The sequence below is a fragment of the Monomorium pharaonis genome, chromosome 3 (genome assembly GCF_013373865.1).
Source record: "Monomorium pharaonis isolate MP-MQ-018 chromosome 3, ASM1337386v2, whole genome shotgun sequence".
NCBI classification, from domain to species: Eukaryota; Metazoa; Arthropoda; class Insecta; order Hymenoptera; family Formicidae; genus Monomorium; species Monomorium pharaonis.
Window position 1 is genome coordinate 16,550,426 of NC_050469.1, and position 20,682 is coordinate 16,571,107.

Consider the following 20,682-nt stretch of genomic DNA (forward strand, 5'->3'; position numbering starts at 1 on the left):
GACCACTTAAGGTTACACTCTAAAGCTTTCTCTTTGAGAAAAATTTTACTAAGAAGCTAAAGTTTATATAACGAATATAATACTATGAATTTTTGAATAAAATTTTCCTTTAGAGCATGTTTTGAAACCATACCTAAGTTGAATTTGATATAATGTAACATAGACTAAGTGATATTTTATTTTAAGGGAAAAATCATAAATTCAAGATAAAACTTTTGATTGATCAAATTCAACTTAAATATAATATATACCTTTGGATGGAAAAAATCACATTTATTTATGTATCAAATAAATTCAAGATAATACTTTTTATGAAATTTAAACTAATTCAACCTAGGTAATATATGTGTGAGCTTCTTTCAAACAAAAAATCACACTTTTAATTTAATCTAAATACATACATATCACATTTATTTATGTATCAAATAAATCCAAGATAAAATATTTTTCATCAAATTTAACTATGATGTAACATAGATTAATTAAAGCGAATATTTTAATCATTGATTAATAAATTGCATTATGCACAAATACAACTTTATATTGTGTAAAAATAACATTTACACATAATACAAATAATCAATCAATGAATTAAACAACTCGCTTCGAAATTTCTCAATTTTTTAAATATTTATAAAAATTTACATTTATATTAAATTAAGAATATATACTTTGCTAAATCCACAAATATAACTTTAAACATTTACACATAAGACAAAAATTAATCAATGAATTAAGAAACTCGCTTCAAAATTTCTCATTAAATTTAAAATAGAATTTAAAATTTAAATTTAAATTATATGATTACATTGCTGAACATATTTATAGATTAATACTTATATTAAATTAAGAATATATACTTTGAATATACTGAATATATATTATTTATTATCAAATTTTTCTAAGAATAATATATAAATATCTTTAGCACCTCTAGGCCATGGCTTTTTTGTAACTTGCACATCATCTGCTTCAATCCAATGTGAATTGCTACTATACAATCCTTCTCTACACATACTTGTAAAATTACCATTTTCAATACATGAACCATGATGAAATACAGCATTCATAACTTTATATACTTGTGCAGCTATTAATATTTTACTTGTCGGGATAGCGCATAAATTAAATTTTTGTGGAACTTTTACTAAACTACCATTTTGTAATGAAAATAAACTTAAACATATAATAACTATCTGTTTTGTCAATTTTATTTCTTGCTTAAATAATAACTCATTTCCTTCACAACGTTCACATGATTTATCATATAATTCAAACCAATGTGAAAATGATATATTTAATAAATCATTAAGATTAAAACTTTTTTTTTAAATTGTTAACAGGAATTGAAAGAATAACATTATTATCCGTAGTAACTTTTGTATTACTACATAACTTGCATCGAGTAGTAAGAATAACTTGATGCTCTACCAAATCTTTTATAAAATCGTATTTTGTGCAAAGAGCTGTAAGAAAATCAAATACATTTCGTTTAATACAAGTTGAAAAATACTCTCCTAAGTATTCCCGTATTGCATAGGTATTCAAATTATGTATTCCATTTTCATATCGGTGAACTAAAATACTTAAAGTATCTAATTTAGCATAATTAAATAATTGTTTTCGAATAATATTTAAGTAAAATAAACATTGCAATACAGCATTTGCATAACATGAAACTTTGTCAGTATTTTGGAAACCACGTAGAATCCAACAAGCGGTACTACGTCGAACTTTTTGATCCGACTGTTGAACAGAAGTAATTGTTTTCCATAATGTCCATAGCGTATCTTTAACTTTATGATATAGTTCTTTTGAAATAGTAATAACTTGTTTTTCCGGTTTATGTATTCGTTTTAACCGATAATTGCTTCTTCACTAGCTATTACACACGAAGGGTCGAAATTAATCAAATGCAATCCATCCAGAGATGTCACTCGGGATAATGCAACGTAAATCTGACCACAACTAAACACAGAATTACCTATATCCATAACAACATTTTGCAAACTTAATCCTTGGGCCTTATGAATGGTAATACCATAACTCAAAGATATTGGAAATTGTTTTCTAATAACAAATGCTTTTTCCATAACTTGAAATTTGACACTGACTTTTTCAATAAAATATTCCAAATTAGATGGTAAAAGAAGTTTGATTTTTTCTACATAATCCGTAGATGGATCTTGCACAAATGAAATAACTGTAGCAATTGTACCATTTACAAGGCCTAAACTAGCATCAATGTTACGTCTTATCATAACTTTTGCTCCAATTTTAATTGTAATTTGTTTGAAAAGCCCAGCTGTCCTACTATTATCATCATCATTATCCGTCAATAACTTTGTTACTCTTTTTTAAATATATGGAATACATTCAATCTCATCTTCAGCAATACGACTTAACATTGCATTGTTAAGAACATCACACATATGACAAGTAGGGAGCAAACAAACGGCATCAGAAGGCAAATTATCAATAAAACTACATAATTCACCTAATCTTTCTTCGAAAGACTTACCTATGAAAGATATTTTTCTTTTTTCGAGAATGTCACAATCAGATTTTGTCAGTAAACCAATACGAATTCTCGAAAGTAATTCACGATAAGATCTATCTCCTTGTTGGCGCATATTGATCGTTAATTTATCGTAATCAAATAAAGTAGTCCATAAATTAACAGCATTTAAGGAACCAAGAAATTTCTTAACTTTTACATTTGATAAATCTACAAAGGCAGGATCTTTATGTACAGGAGGTAATTGAAGCAAATCTCCAAATAGAAGAATATGCACTCGACCAAACCAACCATCATCACAATCAATAGTATCAAATATTTCAGATAATCGCAAATGTATATACAATAAAATCAAATTCGAAATCATTGATACCTCATCAATTATAAAAAGAATAACATCTTTGAGGTCTGCTCGTAAAACTTTTAATACGTGATCAGCTAATTGTTTATAATTAGGAGTAGAACCATGTTCAACGGGTAATTGAAGTAATCTATGTACTGTCAAACCATTTATATTAAATGCTGCTATACCAGTGGGCGCTGCTATTGCAGTATCCTTATTAAGATTTTGTTTTATCGAGCATTTAATAGTTTTAATCAAGAAACTTTTACCAGTGCCTCCTTCTCCACTAACGTATAGTCGTAATAACGATTTTTTATCTGACACGGTATTAATGACTCTATCAAATACTCTTTTTTGATCTGCATTCAATTTTGAAATCATTTCAGATATATCGATTTCTTCTTCGTGACCACCGAGATCTTTAAAATCTTGCATTGCTTCACCAGCTTGAATATTTTGAAAACCTATCGGATTATCAAGATCATCTTGAGACAGATGCTGTTTTTTGTCAATCTGCTGTTGAACCAATTCCTTTACAGTTTCATATGCTTTTTTCAATTCTTCCATTTTTTTATGATATTGCAATGCTTCGACGAGATGTAATTTTATCTTATGAAATGATTCCGCATAAGTATCACAACCATTTTTAAGATCTTCCATTTTTCGCCATGGTTGAAACATAAGAAGTAATGAAAAGAAATAATTTTCCAGCCGCGTCTTAACATCATATTTATAATGATTAATGAGATGTCCACGTTGTCGCCGTTTAAGGTAATAACCATTATCCATTTTGTAATATTTAATATTTTTACTTTGTGGTTTAATTTTCGTAATAACATGCCATTGCATAAATTCATATAAACACATCGATTCAAATTCTTTCGGTCTATGTGGATAATGGTCATCTATTACAGACGCACAAAATATATCTGTAGAACCTCCATCGAGAGCTTCAACTTCCTTAACGTTTTTAACTCTTCTATATCGTATCTGATTCGTATCCAACCATTTGATCGTCGTATTTCGATCAGTTCCATATAAAGGAATACTTAGCAATGTATCCGCAGCTTCAAGAGCTCCACATTCTCTATTATTTAAAAATCGTAATCCAATATTCCAAAGACAGCTCGCTATCGATTTGCTTGTCTGATTTTTACAATCAAGAATATCTTCAGATAATTCACATTGTCCTGCTTTACTTACATACTTACTTATGTACATATTAATAAACCTTGAATTTTCTCCAATATATTGTATATCCATATTTCCATTCCATGCAGTAAGAGTAGGGGGATTATAGTCATTTATATAACCCTCTCTCTCCATTCGAGGAATATCATAAAGCCTACTTCTAGACTTTAACTGTTTCCTACCTGCTATCGAACTTACAACATCTCTTAAACATAATGTATCCGAAACGACATATACGACCAACTTTACGTCTCATTTTCTTAGAACGAAGACAATAATCGTTATGTTTGTGTTGTTGATATGTATTAACCCGCTCATATAATAATGGAGAAATATTTTTATCTGGCATTTTACAAGTTACATATTATAAAATAAATTCAGAAATTTTTTTTTCAGAAGATACACCAATAATTGGTGCATCTTTAATCCAAATTAACATATGAAAATGTTGTATATCCCTCTACCTTGATATTCTCGTCGCCACAAATAATGTGTAACTTCTCCAATTGGATGATCTTCGGAACAAATAAAATCAATCATTGCTCGAAACTTATTATCGAGAAATCTCGACGCTGATACGGGATCTCTAGCAACGAGAACACTAGTGGAAGACGAATCGTTACACCAACCATTTACTTCACGAATGTATTGACCTAAATCATCCCACGTCCATTCACTAGGACTCAACGTTAAAAACCATGTCGCAGGTCCGTAATGTTGTATCATGCACTCTAAATCATATCTTGGTCTACGCCAATATTGCGCTGTATTTCTTAAAGTAGAAAATATTGTACTCAAATCAGACTCCAATAATTCTTTCTGCACTGCTTGCAAATATTCCGAAACCGTATAACGATTTCGCAAATTGGTTACATTCAATTTATGATAAATACCGCGCTTTAATTGACGATTATTCGCATTATTTAATAAATAAAACAAATATTGTTGATTCAATCTTTATTGGGGATGTTTAGAAGTCAAACGACATTTAATATATTCATGTTCATGAAGTTTAATTTGTCTAGTTTCATGTTGTCCATTAACACCAAAGGGATATAAATCTGGAAAACATAATAGATCTAAAAATTTTTCACGGTTATCCAGAGGTAATTCTTCAATTTTTAACATTTGATACAAAGCGTTAGCACTTTCACGTGTTTTTTTTCATATAAAGGATAAATGGTATACTGTTCGTAATAACTATCCTTGTCATCGGTAACCTGAGTTAACATAGCATCACCTTGAAGATTTAAAACAATAGCTTCTGCATTATTTTTTGTTTCTTGCATTTCAATTTTTGAATTCAATAATGTACCATCATCATCATCATTATCCGATACAAATTCAGTATCATTTTCTGTTTCTTTTATTTCAAAAAATTCTACATTCTTTTCCGAACATAATCCATCGCAAGTATCTGGCAATATAATGAGTTTATAAAGATGATTATTACGTTTTAACCATACCAAAGCATCGAATACTTTTTTAAGATTTACCATTTCTTCCCAAATAATTTTTGCTTTTGTCGGAATACCTCTAACTAAAATGTACAATTCCATATTGTTTTTATTTATCGCATCAGTTTTCGAACATATTTTGTTCATTATTTGTTCTAATGGTAATGGTAAATGAAATGTTCTACCTTTTACTTTCTGTACCATCTGCCTATGGGGCAGCCTTTTATTCATTACAGTTCCCATTTTAACAACAGTTTGAAATGCTTTAGCCCTTTGTATTAACATTTTTTCGAATGAATTAAGAGATAATATTACTTCGGGAACATTTTCGATGAATAAATTGTTTAAAATATAATAAGCAGGCATTAATCCGTTACGAAATTTTTTTTGACAATAAAGACATATGTATTGAGGATTAATATTTAGATTTTTTATATGTGCCATTAAATCTCTCCAAATTGGAATATCTAACTGTGTTTTAACCTTACTAATTTCAGATACACTTCTCTTATAGCAAAGTCTCTCACATGAAACACAAATGTATCGAGGTGTGTCCATGGAACGTCCAATCAACGCCTTAAATGTTTTGCTATATTTAGAAATAATATCATCATCACTCAAATCAGTTAAACTTTGATGATGTTTGTACATATTTGCTCGATCTTGTGCCAAAATTATAAGTTCATTTAATGTCGTTATGTTAATCGATATGTTAATCGATATCGCCAGAATTTAAAGCTTTTTCTAGATCTATTAACTTTTGATAGTCTGCTCTTATTCGATAAATCAAACGTTTAATATGTCTCACCTTTGGAAAATGAGGTAATAATAATTGAATAGAAAGAGACATTGCTTTACAAAGATTTGGATTAATGTAACAAGCCTGTGTATGACCTAATTTGTCAGTCAAATCATTTACTGTACATTTCTGACAAACCTTGCGTAATAGTTCTGGTATTTTCTTTAAAGTACATGTATTTATTACTTCGAGAAATTTTTTATAACGATCAATTACAAATAAATCAATTTTACACGAAGTATTGCACAACCATGCTTTTTTAGCTTGTGCTTCTACTCAAGGTAATACATTTATAATTTGACCTTTCAAGTTTGTTATCAATGGTTGCGATGAAAAAAATTGTTCACTATATGTAGAATCAATAAAATAATTTTCGGAAGAAGCTGTATGACCCGATATACCACATAACGCATGTAATTTATCATCAATTGTTAAACACTCAGTAACAAGAGTTAAGTGTACTTCAGCCTTTTTTTTCAATACAGCTAATATTTTATACATATTGTGAATATAATTATTTCTAATATGCATAGACCAACGCAAAATCCTTTCAGCTTCTAATCGTCTTTCAATTTTATTTTTAATATTAAGTTTATTCATAATATCTGTTATTGTCACGGGATTACGCATATGTATGTAATTTTTTGACCAAAATTTTTCGTACTTTTTAATAATACTTTGACCAATATTTTTTTCTGTAGCATTAGATTTAACATTTTTCTTGTAATATCGTTTGTTATATAAACATTTGCGATCAGAATATTATATTCGTCTCTCTTGTTCACACTGAGAATTTATTAAATAACGTTTTCGCTTTTGTTCACGTTGTTTTACTAAATCCTTTTTATAACGACATTGCTTCTGAATTTGATTATGTTCTAATTTTCGATTATACCTATATTTCTTACTAGCGCGATTTTTTGCTCCACTTTTGTGATACCGTTCAACTTGTTTAGCGCGATTTTTTTCTTTACTTTTGTGATATTGTTCAACTTGTTTAACACGATTTTTTTCTCCACTTTTGTGATATCGTTCAGCTTTTTTAGCGCGATTTTTTTCAATATTTTGATGATACCGACGCCGCTTTTCAACACAATTAATTTCTGAATTCTGTTCATACTGATGTCTTTTTCTAGTAGTACAATAACTTTCTGAATTGTGCATACAGCTCACTTGGTCTAAAAACAAAGATTTATTAACATTGTTATTTTCAAAATCTTTGTTTATATTTATTAATTGTACATTTGCTTTTAATATGCTTTGTTGTTCTCTTTCGTATTGACATTCTTCACGTGTGCAAGCTGCTTCAATCTCTTTTGCTTTTACTACCGCTAAGGGAAGCACTTTCTGAGGAATATAATTTACATCTTAAGGAAAATGCTCAATTATATTAGATTCAAACATAAAAATGTTTGAATCTAATATAATTGAGCATTTTCCTTAAGATGTAAATTATATTCCTCAGAAAGTGCTTCCCTTAGCGGTAGTAAAAGCAAAAGAGATTGAAGCAGCTTGCACACGTGAAGAATGTCAATACGAAAAAGAACAACAAAGCATATTAAAAGCAAATGTACAATTATTTAACATAAAACCTAACGAAGTAAAATATAAGCATAGCTTAATGCGTTCGCACTTAATAAAAATTAAGTGCGAACGCATTAAGCTATGCTTATATTTTACTTCGTTAGGTTTTATGTTAAATAATAACGAAACAGCAAAGGCTATTGCAAAAACACCACAATCGCTACCGTTCGGTTGTTGTTGCACAGTAAGAAATATGACAGGATTCGTGATAAAATCATAAGTTAGAAACAATTTTTGTAAAAATTGTTTCTGACAATCACTCAACATTTTTCCATTCATAGAATCGTAAATAAATATATTTTTTGTATCATAATAACTGCATATCCAATGTATTCCCAACAACGTAGAAGGTAATATTTGTATATGCTTTTTGTTTCTCGGTATAGGTTATATTGTATTTATTAATTGTACTCGCCATGTTTCTACAAATTCATAATCTAAATATTTCTTTAAAAGAAAATTAAAATGATCCATATGCAAATCATTTAACCATTCACCTTGAACAATAATATTTTTTTGCTCTAACGTCAGAGTTATTTCTCGTCGATATCGTTTTTTTTTTATCAACATGCCCAGTGAACACATTTTATAGCGGCAATATAACATGGAAGTTACATGTAATTTAACATTGTTATTCTTGTGATATGTAGGTGCTATATGACATGGAAATAACCTGTTACGTAATATTTGTTATACGCAAGTGATATAGCTGTTATACATCGTTTTGGCGTTACAGTTATTCAACAAAAATTGTATAATCGTAACATAACACGTTCGTATCAATGTTATTACGGAACGATGCGTCGTAGTTGACTCAGAAATCAGACAACATTTTATAACATCCTAAATGACAGTTCTATTTGATAATAAAAAAAATTATTATAAAGATAATGTTTTTTAAAGTAACGGTTTGTCTACAATTACTGCGCACAAAAAATGCACAAAATCTAAATTCATCATGTGCTGAACAAAAACAAAATAATAAATGTATACTATTCAATTTTTCTTAGAATTACGATCTATATAGTTAACCATCTAATTAATCATTTGAACGCTTCAAAGATTAGTGCTAAATAGATCGCAACTTCCATCAAATTATTAAGGTTATGGAAAAAAAATTTAACAATGAAATTAATAAGTATATACATTAATGCTATTTATTTTTAATATGTTTTGCAAAATTTAATTGCTTTTATAAAAAATAATATAGTTGCGTCAGTTTATAACATATAGGTATATGTAGACAATAACAAGTACCCATATCGATGAGTCAAATTGGCGTAGCAGGTAGAGTACAAGGTTCGTCATCCTAAGGTCCCGGGTTCAAACCTAGCAGCGACAAATAAGAATAAAATAAAAAATTACATAATTTAAATTTAATTAATTAATAAAAAATTATTCTAAATGTAGTATGTGCTGTTGATAAAAATAATTTTTAAAAAATGAAATTTTTATTTTATTTTTCTTTGTAACTGTTGTGTAACGGCTAGATAACATGTAATTATAACATGTTATATTGCTGAGTCGGAAATTGTAACTTACATGTAAGTTACGTGTAATTTCAGAGTAACGTAACCTGTTATATTCGGTTACATTGCTGTTACACTGCTGCTATATTACTGTGTTCACTGGGTGTTTTATTTCAGAATCATGACTTTTTTTCAACAGATTCAATTGTTCTTCGTGTTTGCGTTTTGTACAAGTCGCTTTAATCTCTTTTACGTTTACCACTAATGGAACTAATTTCTGAGCAACATATTTCGAATTTTGAGAAAAGTGCTCGATTAATGTACTTTGCTTTTTTAAATAATTTTCAGGTAATCCATCATTAAATTGAAAATCGTAATTTTTTTGTAACTGATTTAATTTCTGTTGTATGTTTTTTTGGTCAGATTGACTTTTGGCATGTTTACGAGCTGCGTCAGCTTCTCTTGCTCTTATTACTGATAATGGAAGCACCTTCTGAGAAAAACCACACTTTAAATTTTGAGGAAAATGCTCGATTACGTTGGATTCAAAAATTTTTACTAAATGCGAACGCATTAAGTTGTGATTATATTTTACATCTTCAGGTTTAAGATTAAATAATAATGAAATAGCAAAAGCTATTGCAACAACCCCGCAATCATTTGTATTCGGTTATTGTTGCACAGGAGGAAATTTAACGGGTTGTTTATCAAAGCAATAAAATGGAAATAATTGTTTTAAAAATTGTTCATAGTTTTTATGCAATTTTTTATTATTAAGTGAATCATAGATAAATATATTTTTTGTATCATAATAACACACCCAATGTCCATTCAATGGTTTATTTAAATCATGTAAATATAAATTCATTGGATCAGATATACTGAATAAAATTTGTATATGTTTCTTATTTTCTGGCATTGATGGTATCGTATCAGGAATTTGCATTCGCCACGTTTCAACGAGTCTATAATCCGAATAACTTTTTAAAAGCTGTTTAAAATGATCCATATGTGCACAATTTAACCAGTCACCGTTAATAATAATATTTTTTTGTTTTAATAACATTTGTTTATTCATTTTTGCAGACATTTGTTTTTATTTTTTTAAATATTTTTTATCTAATATATACCACACTACACTTAATCTCTGCAGACACACTCGATCTATACAAGCGCACAGCACCAGATCTTTGCAGGCGCAAAGCACCTGTTTTCTGCAGGCGCACAGCACCCGTTTTCTGCAAGCGCACAGCACCCGTTTTCTGCAAGCGCACAGCACTCGTTTCTTATAGGCGCACAGCACCCGATATTTACAGGCGCACAGCACCCGATTTTTACAAGCGCACAGCACCCGTTTTCTGCAGGCGCACAGCACCCGATTTTTACGGGCGCACAGCACCCAATTTTTACAAGCGCACAGCACTTGTTTTCTGCAGACGCACAAGATCTAATCTTTGCAGACACACAACACCTGATTTTTATAGGCGCACAGCACCCAATCTTTACAGTTACACAACGTCTAATCTTTACAAGCGCCTTTATTTAAAACTCTTCTTAAAAAATACAGCACTTTTATATTGGCACACAACAGCCTTATTAAAACACAATAACGTAAAAATTAAAAAAAAAAAAAAAATACCTATTTTCTCCTAAACCGCAAAAATAAAACTACAAAAAAAGGAAAAAGACAAAATAAAAATTTAAAATAACCTCTAAAGCAAATTGCATCTACATTGTAACAATCTTCCATCACAATGATGCGATATTTTGCAATTATTCTGCAAAATAATACATCATTATTCTTAGATTGCAACAACAAACTTTTCAAATTATAATAACGCAATGTTGCTGTATTCATCAAAAAACAAATTTCACACAAAATTAAATTATATAATGCAATTATAATAAAGGACCCCACACCATTCTTAAAGGACTATTTCTTTCTGCGGATTTGACTAAATTTTGGACATGTAGTTTTCGTCATTCTAATCTATAAGCCCTGGAAGGTTCAGATTTGACATGTAAAGATGTAGACTTGATATATGTGATTCCTCGGCCTAGTGTGTGTGTGTGTGTGTGTGTGTGTGTGTGTGTGTGTGTGTGTGTGTGTGTCAGCAGAGATAAGAACCCCACGGTTCGTTACTCCCGTAACATATTTTGACTTTAAACTCTGTTGTGTGTGTGAGTAAAGGAGGTGTTATAATTAATATTACAACATTATTATCCATTAATAAGTATTAAATCGTTTCGATTTTGCTGTAGTGCATACACACACACACACACACACACACACACACACACCCACACACACACATACACAAACACAACAGAAAGAGTTAGAGTATAAAAAAATACTACGAGAATGACAAACCGTGGAATTCTTATCTTTGCTGTGATACACACAGACACACACACACACACACACACACACACACACACACACACACACACACACACACACACACACACACACACACACACACACACACACACGTAGAGACTAAACCAAAGGGTCACATACATATATCGAGTTGAAAAACCTATACCTTTACATATCAAATCTGAACCTTCCAGGGATTGTAGAGTAGAAACGGTTCATAGAATCGAGTTGTACATTAAGACATTTGTTCAGAACGACAAGAACTATAACATCCAAAAATTAATCAAACTTTAATATTACACATTTTTTATTAATTAAAAAAAATAGTTACAACATCAAGTTTAATATCAAAACTATTGTCTATTAATCTTAAGATAGTTCTCTCAAAAAATGGTTTTCTTGAAAATTTTTTAATTTTATTGTAGCTTTGCAGGTTAATTTAGATTCAACGAATAAGACGATATTTGTTTGAAGGTAGGAAGTGGAACCCGTTTTTTAAATATTCAATTCCGAACTTTACACTTTTAACTTACTAGAGAAAGAGGCGTGCAACTTGGCAACGGTGCATCACACACACATACACACACGCACGCACGCACGCACGCACGCACGCACGCACGCACGCACGCACGCACGCACGCAGGCACGCACACACATTGCACGTGCCTTTCATTCTATATAGATATATATACAAAATTTATATTCATATTAACCAAAATCCCAAATCTTTGAATGACAGTTTCTTTGGAATATTTCGAACAGATTTATTATATAAAGGATATATGTATGTAGTAGTAATATTGCTAGTATAGTATTATATAATAGTGAAAAATGTACGCACGGAACATAATTGAAATTATATGAAATAACAATTCCAATTAAATTTAAATAAACAATCATTTTGATACCAAAGTCGGTGCAGTAACAAATTTTTGTAACGCACTTTACTCTTGTGTGTGCGTCAGCGCCACCATCTTAACAATTAAATTTGATAATTTAAAAATATTGAACACGAATTTTGATACTAGGATATTTTAAGAACACATAAATAAACAATTATGTTAGTACCAAAATTGAAACAGCAACCAATTTTTTAGGATGTTTTACTTTTACTCATATTTTTATATAAATTTTAAAAGCTTTTAATTAATATTATTGTTGATTATGTCATTTTCATCATCTTTGTATGGGCGCAAAGCAGCCAATATCTTATCTTAAAATATTAAAAATTTTTATTTATAATCTGATCTTATATTTAAGATAAGATTGTTTAGAGTTCATCTTCAAATACTCTGTAGTAAAAGAAATAATAATATAATAGTTATAAAGATTTTAGTTTATATAAATATCCATGATTTTGTAGTTAACATAAAATATTTTGATATTATTTTTGTAAAAAAGATTTATTTATGTGTGCGTGTGCGCGTGTGTAAATATAATAATTCTTTATTAAAATTGTTTTAATAACATTTGTCGGAATAAGTACTTAAATATCCATTATTATAGTTGGCGTAAAATATTTTAATATTATATTATACTTCCCTATAAGTCACCAGTATATTACCTAAGTTGAATTTGATGAAAAATATTATTATCGTAGATTTTATTTAATACATAAATAATTTTGATTTTTTCTATCCATAAAAGTATATATTAGGTTAATTTGGAAATCATATTGTAATACAGAAGGTTTGGGAAAAAAGACTTACATATAATCCAATATGTGAAGTTGGCGTCACAGCTTTCTGCACCGCAAGTTTTTATGACAGTTCTACTACTTACACCCCAAATAGTTCTAGAATTTCTGATAGATTTCAGCAATAGTTCTGGTCTTTAAACACTTAAACAATTTTTTAATTTGGCCGCTGGCATCGTATCACAAAAATAAAATATCACTTTATGGCAAGTTTCAGCCGACTTTATAGCATTTTCCAATAGTTCTGCAATAGTTCCAAAGCTTTTGTAGGTTTCGTTGACAGTTCCTGCCTTTAGCCATTTTTTAATATTTTTTTAAAGACCGTCTCCACAGAACCACAAGAGTAAACTACCACCTTATAACGAGTTCCAGTTGATTTTATGACATTTTCCGTTAGTTCTGCAATAATTTTTAGGAATCGCTTCCACAACAGTACCACAAAAGTAAACTACTACCTTATGATGAGTTCCAGTTAACTTTATATGACATTTTCTGATAAGTTCTACTATAGTTTCGACGCTTTTTGTAAGTTTCGTCAACAGTTCCAACCAGACATTTTTAAACAATTTCCTAATTTGACTGCTGGCACCATACTACAAGAGTAAACTATTACTTTATGGCGAGAAACTTACAAGAAACGTTGGAATTATTTCAAAACTATCAGAAAATGCCATAAAGTTGGCTGGAACTTGCCAGAGAGTGGTATTTTACTCTAGTGGTGTGTTGCCAGCGATCAAATTAAAACATCGTTTAAAAATGGCTAAAAGCTGAAACTGTCAGCAAAACCTACAAAAAGCGTTGAAACTATTGCAGAATTATCGGAAAATGCCACCTAAAAAAATGTTGAAAAACGCCTAAAATGCAGAACTAACGGAAAATGTCATAAAGTTAACTGGAAACTCGTTATAAGGTGGTAGTTTACTCTTGTGGTTCCGTAGAAGCGGTGCTTAAAAAATATTAAAAAATGGCTAAAGGCAAGAACTGTCAACGAATTATTGAAAAATGCCGTAAAATCTGGAAACTCATCGTAAAGTAGTACTTTACTCTTGTGATGCGGTACTAGCGGCCAAAATAAAAAATTGTTAAAAAATGTTTAAAGGCCAGAACTATTGTTAAATCCTATCAGGAACTCTAAAACTATTTCGGGTGCAAGTAGAATTGTCATAAAAATATAATAAAATAAAAGTCGCGTAAGTTATGTAAAGAACACGATCGGTCTCGCTGCGCGTTCACTTGGCGCGAGCTACTATCACGTCTCTTGAGATATATTCATAATTTACAAAACTTTAATGGTTTTAAAACAAATTTTCTTCTCAAAATATAAATAGAAAAAACCGTTTCCACATAGTAAAATATACGTACAAAAATAAATATTTTGATATATACAGAAATGTCAAGACATCTATTTATATTCCACAGCAAAATATATCACAGAAATATTTTGAAAATATGTATATATCAGAATATCTGTTACATAGATGTTGACACAAGTCATCAATCTATTTTAAAAATGTCTTAAATATCAATCTCCAAGATATTAGATTTTTGTTTATTTTAATTTTTAATTCTTATATTTAAAAACATTAAACAAATTGAACATTTCAACAAGGTAAAATTTAAGATATCTATAATATACGTCAGAATAAGACATGTTAAAAATGTATAATACCACTAATAAAATCTATTCCGTAGTAACAAAATATATTCACAGAGATATCCGCATATGTCAAAATATCTGTTATGTAACACTTTCAAAATATCTTCTAGAATGATTCTGAAATATCTTTAAAATAAAACGTCATAATCATATTAATTTTTTAAATATTTATTCTAATCTTTAATTCTTAAAATGTTTTTTCTAAAAATACAAGCAAATGTTCCAGAGATTCAGAGATATACAGACAATACATGATTTCAAGTAATAATATCCTGTTAAATTTTATGAATATTTAATAAATAATAACACATATTTATAATTTTATTACTTATCTTTCAATAATTTAAAAATTCTTTATATCCTTTGGATTTAACCACCTTCTGTGCAAACCACCAATTACTTTAATAATATAAAATTATATTATGTATTACATATCATAATTATTAATTTTATAAATTCTTTATTTATATATACTCACGTTTTATTGCACAAAGAAGAAACGCACCAACCAGCACAAGGTTAAAAATCCTTCACCTATAAATTAATGTAAAATTATTAACATCAAACGCAGTAAAATAAAATTCAAACTATATTAATCTGTCTGTTTTATCAATAATATAAACTTTAATATAAACTTTAATATAAATTAACCTAGACATGTCATCAAGAAGATTTTTATTATAAATTAACTACAAATAGACATTGACCGACACAAATACCTAGACATGTCATCAAGAAGATATCGAAGAAGCATTAAGAAAGAATAATACACATCCTAATTCCCTTTTTAAATAATCATATTCTGTATTTCCAGATTTTTGACATATCCAAAAATTTGTATCGGTCAATGTATTTATAAAATAACGTGAACGTTATAAAATAATGTATAAAATTACCTTCTTATCGCTGAAAACTACAATCTTTTCGTCATACGAATAATGCAAGCCACTACCGTGTCTCCTCACAATAACAGATACAATCACTAACAATAAAATTAATGATTGATCGTACACAACCACTTTCAGAAAACGCGTTATCAGCGCCATGATGTCAGAAAGTACATGCACTCTTTCTGATTATCGACTTAAAAAATCCCTGTAACACCATATATCATCTAAAAGTCACGTGAGTCGCAAGTGGCTCGCTCGCGCCAACTTGCTCATGCCACCTGCTCGCTCGCGCCACGCGCCAGCTCACGTCAAGTGATATGTAGTGTATTGATGGGTTACTGGGTCACTAGTGGCTCGCTCGCTTCACGCGCCAACTCACGTCAAGTAATATGTCTACCATGCATTCGGGATACGCTATTAGCGTTATCAGTGTCAGCCTATCTTCATAAAAAACAAAAATAAACTTGCTGACAGCGCTAATAGCGTCTCCCCAAATGCATCTATAGCGTGAGATTGTTTTGAGGTTATTAAGTTATTTTGACTATTTCAAAATTGCTGTTAGTACTGAAAAGCTATAGTTTCCGTTACGTACACAATACATAAATTTTCAGTACTGACAGCAATTTTGAAACAGTCTTTATTGTGCTTTAAATGATAATCGTGTAGATAGTAAAAACTAGGAGTGAGAAAGACAGCGGAAGAGAGAAAGAGATAGAGAAAGAGATAAAAATATTAATTAATGTGTAGTCTAATTAGCCTGTTGTGTTTAAAGAACTTGTTGTGTTCAAAAGTTTAAAGATTTTTACGATATGCTTGAAGTTCCTATGGATAAAAGAATGACAATAGAAACATTTTCCTCAATTACAGTTATTTAATATAAATGAATACATTTTCCTACAAGCTTTCAGTGTATATTAAGTATATTAAAAGTTATTATAGAAGTAATTATAGAGAAAATGGGAGATTATTGTTATACATCCTTCTTGTAACTGAGACGTACGACAGATAATTTAGTTGTTTACATTGAAACTATCAAGTGTTCATCTAAAATTGTTACTGTTGAAGAAAAAAAAAATGACGATGTTCTTATAGAATTATACAATATATACATTTGTACATTTTGTACACAAATTTTATACAATTTATACAATATATAATTTGTACATTTTGATTTTATAAATTGTTATAAATAAATTAATATTTACTATATTTTTGTAGGTAACTACTAAAACACTCTATTTTGTCAAACAAAGATGCACTTCTCGAAAAAATTAGTACACCCACGAAAAAAGAAACATAAAAGAGGATTACAAAAGTACAAATATTTCAAGACGCAAAGCATTTGCATTGTGTAATCAATTATCTTTTCTTGACAATTTCATTAAAAGAAAAAGGTAAGAAGGAATGAGATTGCTTTTTAAAAGCTGAAAATTTTTAAGAGATGTTCTTCCTTAGAACTCTCTATTCAAACCAAAAGATACGGAAATAGTAAAATCACAATATTTGATAAGTCCCCAAATGTCAATATATAATGTCAACATGAATTGTCTCGACTACATACAAAGTCATTTTGTTTTTATACATTTTTTTAGATTCGCTAAATTATTTAAGATTTAAATTTAATTTAATTTAATAATTAGTCAAAGTATTATAAAAAAAGATACGTATCATCTATTGTATGTTTACTTTTCTTTTACAGATGCACCTTTTTAAAACGTTGCCCATGTGAAACGCCGATGATAAAGTTATTTCATCGTTTTTGAGTGACTACCATACATCAGTAATTAAATTTTTCAGAAGTGCTAAGTAAATAAAGGAGAAACGTTTTAATAAATCCAAATTAAATAATATATGCCAGATTTTGTAAATACAAAAATTCAAGCAATTATTTACGTCGCTGGTCGTTGGTCGCACTCGTTGGCTGCCTAGGCTCTTGTTGTAGCTCCTGCTTGCTCGTCCAGTTGTAAGCTCGGCCCCGGTTCTGGGTTGGATCACTTTCGTTCTAGTTGCAAGCCCAATATCGGTTGTGAACTCGACCTCGACGTCCGGTTCTTTTGTCGTTCTTGTGCAAATACAATTAATTTGTAATAAATATAACATTTTTATTCAATAAATAGATTGTATTATATTTATTCTTTGCATAAACACCTTTACAAAATTATGTTGTCACACCATACTTTGCCTGTATCTATATTAAAATATACTTTAATTTTATATTTTAGACAGGCACGTTTCGCTATCTATCTTATGATAAAACGTCACGCTCTTTTTGCATTAGAATATCATTTATACTGTTACACCACTTGTAAATATGTTTCCAACATTAACGTTGTATGATGTACGTAAGACACTGTTCATTTTTAGTGTTAATAGATCCTCGGTGATCACAAATTAGGACATTCTTACGTATACTACATTTCTTTGATACGTAATTATTAAGAATATTTGCTGCAATAAAGTTGCAAATGTCAAGGTAATCACGCGTTGTATCAAAGAAAGATATTATATTAATTTCTCCACAACACAAGGTGACGAAAATAGTCAATAATTAGTAACACTGAAGGAAAAAAAAAATATAAAAACATTTATTCCTCTCTTTATATAAGTATAAAGTTACATGAAATTAATATTATATTTGTAATTCTTTTTTTGGTTAAATCCGCCTCGCCCGCGCCATCCGCCTCGTCCGCGCCATTTGCCTCGCCCGCGCCATCCGCCTCGTTTGCCACGACTTTTTTGCCATCGGACTGTAATAAAAGTTATAATACTAACTTTACAAAAGTTATTAAAATCCGTTTCTATCAACATTAATCAAATTAATCTCTATTAATTTTTTTTGTTTTATTTGTTACTTTGTCCTAGTTTAAATTAATCGTTGATAGAAACCTAAAACAATTAAATTAATCAAAAGTTTTAAAATAAAACCATATCCCTATAAACATTCATCACGACCATAAACTATCATTAACAATCGCGCTACTCATACCGAGTGAGTACTTCTATAGTTCTTTGATTGACCCCTGATCTAACATTAAAAGAAAAGATGGACGACGCCGATGACAACGTGTAAGTAGACACAATATTTCATATTAAAGTATTTAAAACAACATTAATAAAAGTTATCCTTTTTAGTATAATGGCAGCCGCAAATAATGCCGAAGACCTCTTAGCACGAATTAAAAAAATGCAGCAGCAATATGCTGCTGTAATAACAGTACAAGTTAATACAGACCGAAAGATTGCCGATCTCGAAATGAGAATTTAAAAAATGGAGTAACAATTCGCTCCACAAAACCAAACACCAGTGCCGAAGTTACAGTCGAAAGAACAACCAAACTCACAGCCTGAGTCGAGTTCACAGCCGGGGTCGAGTTCACAAGCGGAAGAGCAACCAGAGTCCAACTCAGAACCGAAACCGAGCTCACAAGAGATGCAACTAGAGCTTAGACAGTCAACGAACGAGTCTGCAACCAGTGACCGGCGACGTAAGTAATTTTATTATTAATTTTACATTAATCCTAGAACGATAAACTTATTTTTTTTTAATAATTATAGGATTGAAACAAAAGTTCAATGCATGATAATAATAATATATATAACTAATAACGTATATATTTTTATTATAGCGCGACGATGGCAAAAAAGTCGTGGCCACCGAGGCGGACGGCGTGGGCGAGACGGAATTGAAAAAAAATACAAGTACAACATATACTTCAAATAAAAATTTTGTACTTACATTATATGAAAAGAGAATTAAATGTTTTTATACTTTGGATTTATCTTGTACACAGCATGATGCCCAGCTTAAGACATTGTTAGTATCATATGTATTGTTTTAGATTTCTTTATATAGATAATAAAATATAAATTATATTTTATTTTATGTTTTTATTAATAAAATATGGTCTTTTGTAAAACAATGTTTCAAATTTGTGAAAATTGCACATTATTTCTCACGATTTTACTTTTAATTCTAGAATTATTTCATAGCTTCTACAGGTGAAGTATAGTGTGACAATACAAATTTTGTAAAGGTGTTTATGCAAAGAATAAATATTATAATACAAGTTGTATAATAAAAATGTTTTATATTTACATAAACTTGTATTTGAGATCTATTATAAATATACAGCACTATTTAAACAACCATAATCTCTGGCATATATCATTTCATCTTTTTCAAATAACTTTATCATCGACGTTTTACATGTGCAACGTTTTAAAAGGGTGCATCTGTAAAAAAAGTAACAATAAATGATTTTTGAAATACTTTGGCTAAAAGAGAGAATAAAATATTAGTATTTATATTTGCTAGTAAAAACAAATAAATGTTATAGTGTACATCTCATTTTTTCTTTATCATTAGCCTCAATAAGTAATTACCTTTTAATTTGTAGAATTTTTTTTTGTGCTTTTGAGACAATCAATATATAATTGATTACACAATGCAAATGCTTTGTCTTAAAATATTTGTACTTTTGTAATCATCCTTCATGTTTCTTTTTTCGCGGGTGTACTGATCTCTTAGAAAGTGCATCTTGTTTGACAATAATCAAGTCAATCAATTTATTATTCATATCAATTCATAGAATGAAAATGCACAAAAGTATTTCAGGTGAACATAAGCCTTGTTCGTTTTGTCTGTTCTGGGTCTACTCCAAGCAAACTCAAGCAGTCCAACACACTCTAATAGGTTGA

The 20,682-nt window shown here is 29.7% G+C and overlaps 1 long non-coding RNA gene across 1 annotated transcript; it reads left to right on the forward strand.

The window, feature by feature from the left end:
- The first annotated feature begins 15,251 nt into the window (after positions 1-15,251).
- Positions 15,252-18,504, forward strand: LOC118644990. Its single transcript, XR_004962751.1, has 3 exons — positions 15,252-16,507; positions 17,203-17,378; positions 17,684-18,504. It is a non-coding gene; the product is annotated as an uncharacterized LOC118644990 (long non-coding RNA).
- The last annotated feature ends 2,178 nt before the right edge of the window (positions 18,505-20,682 follow it).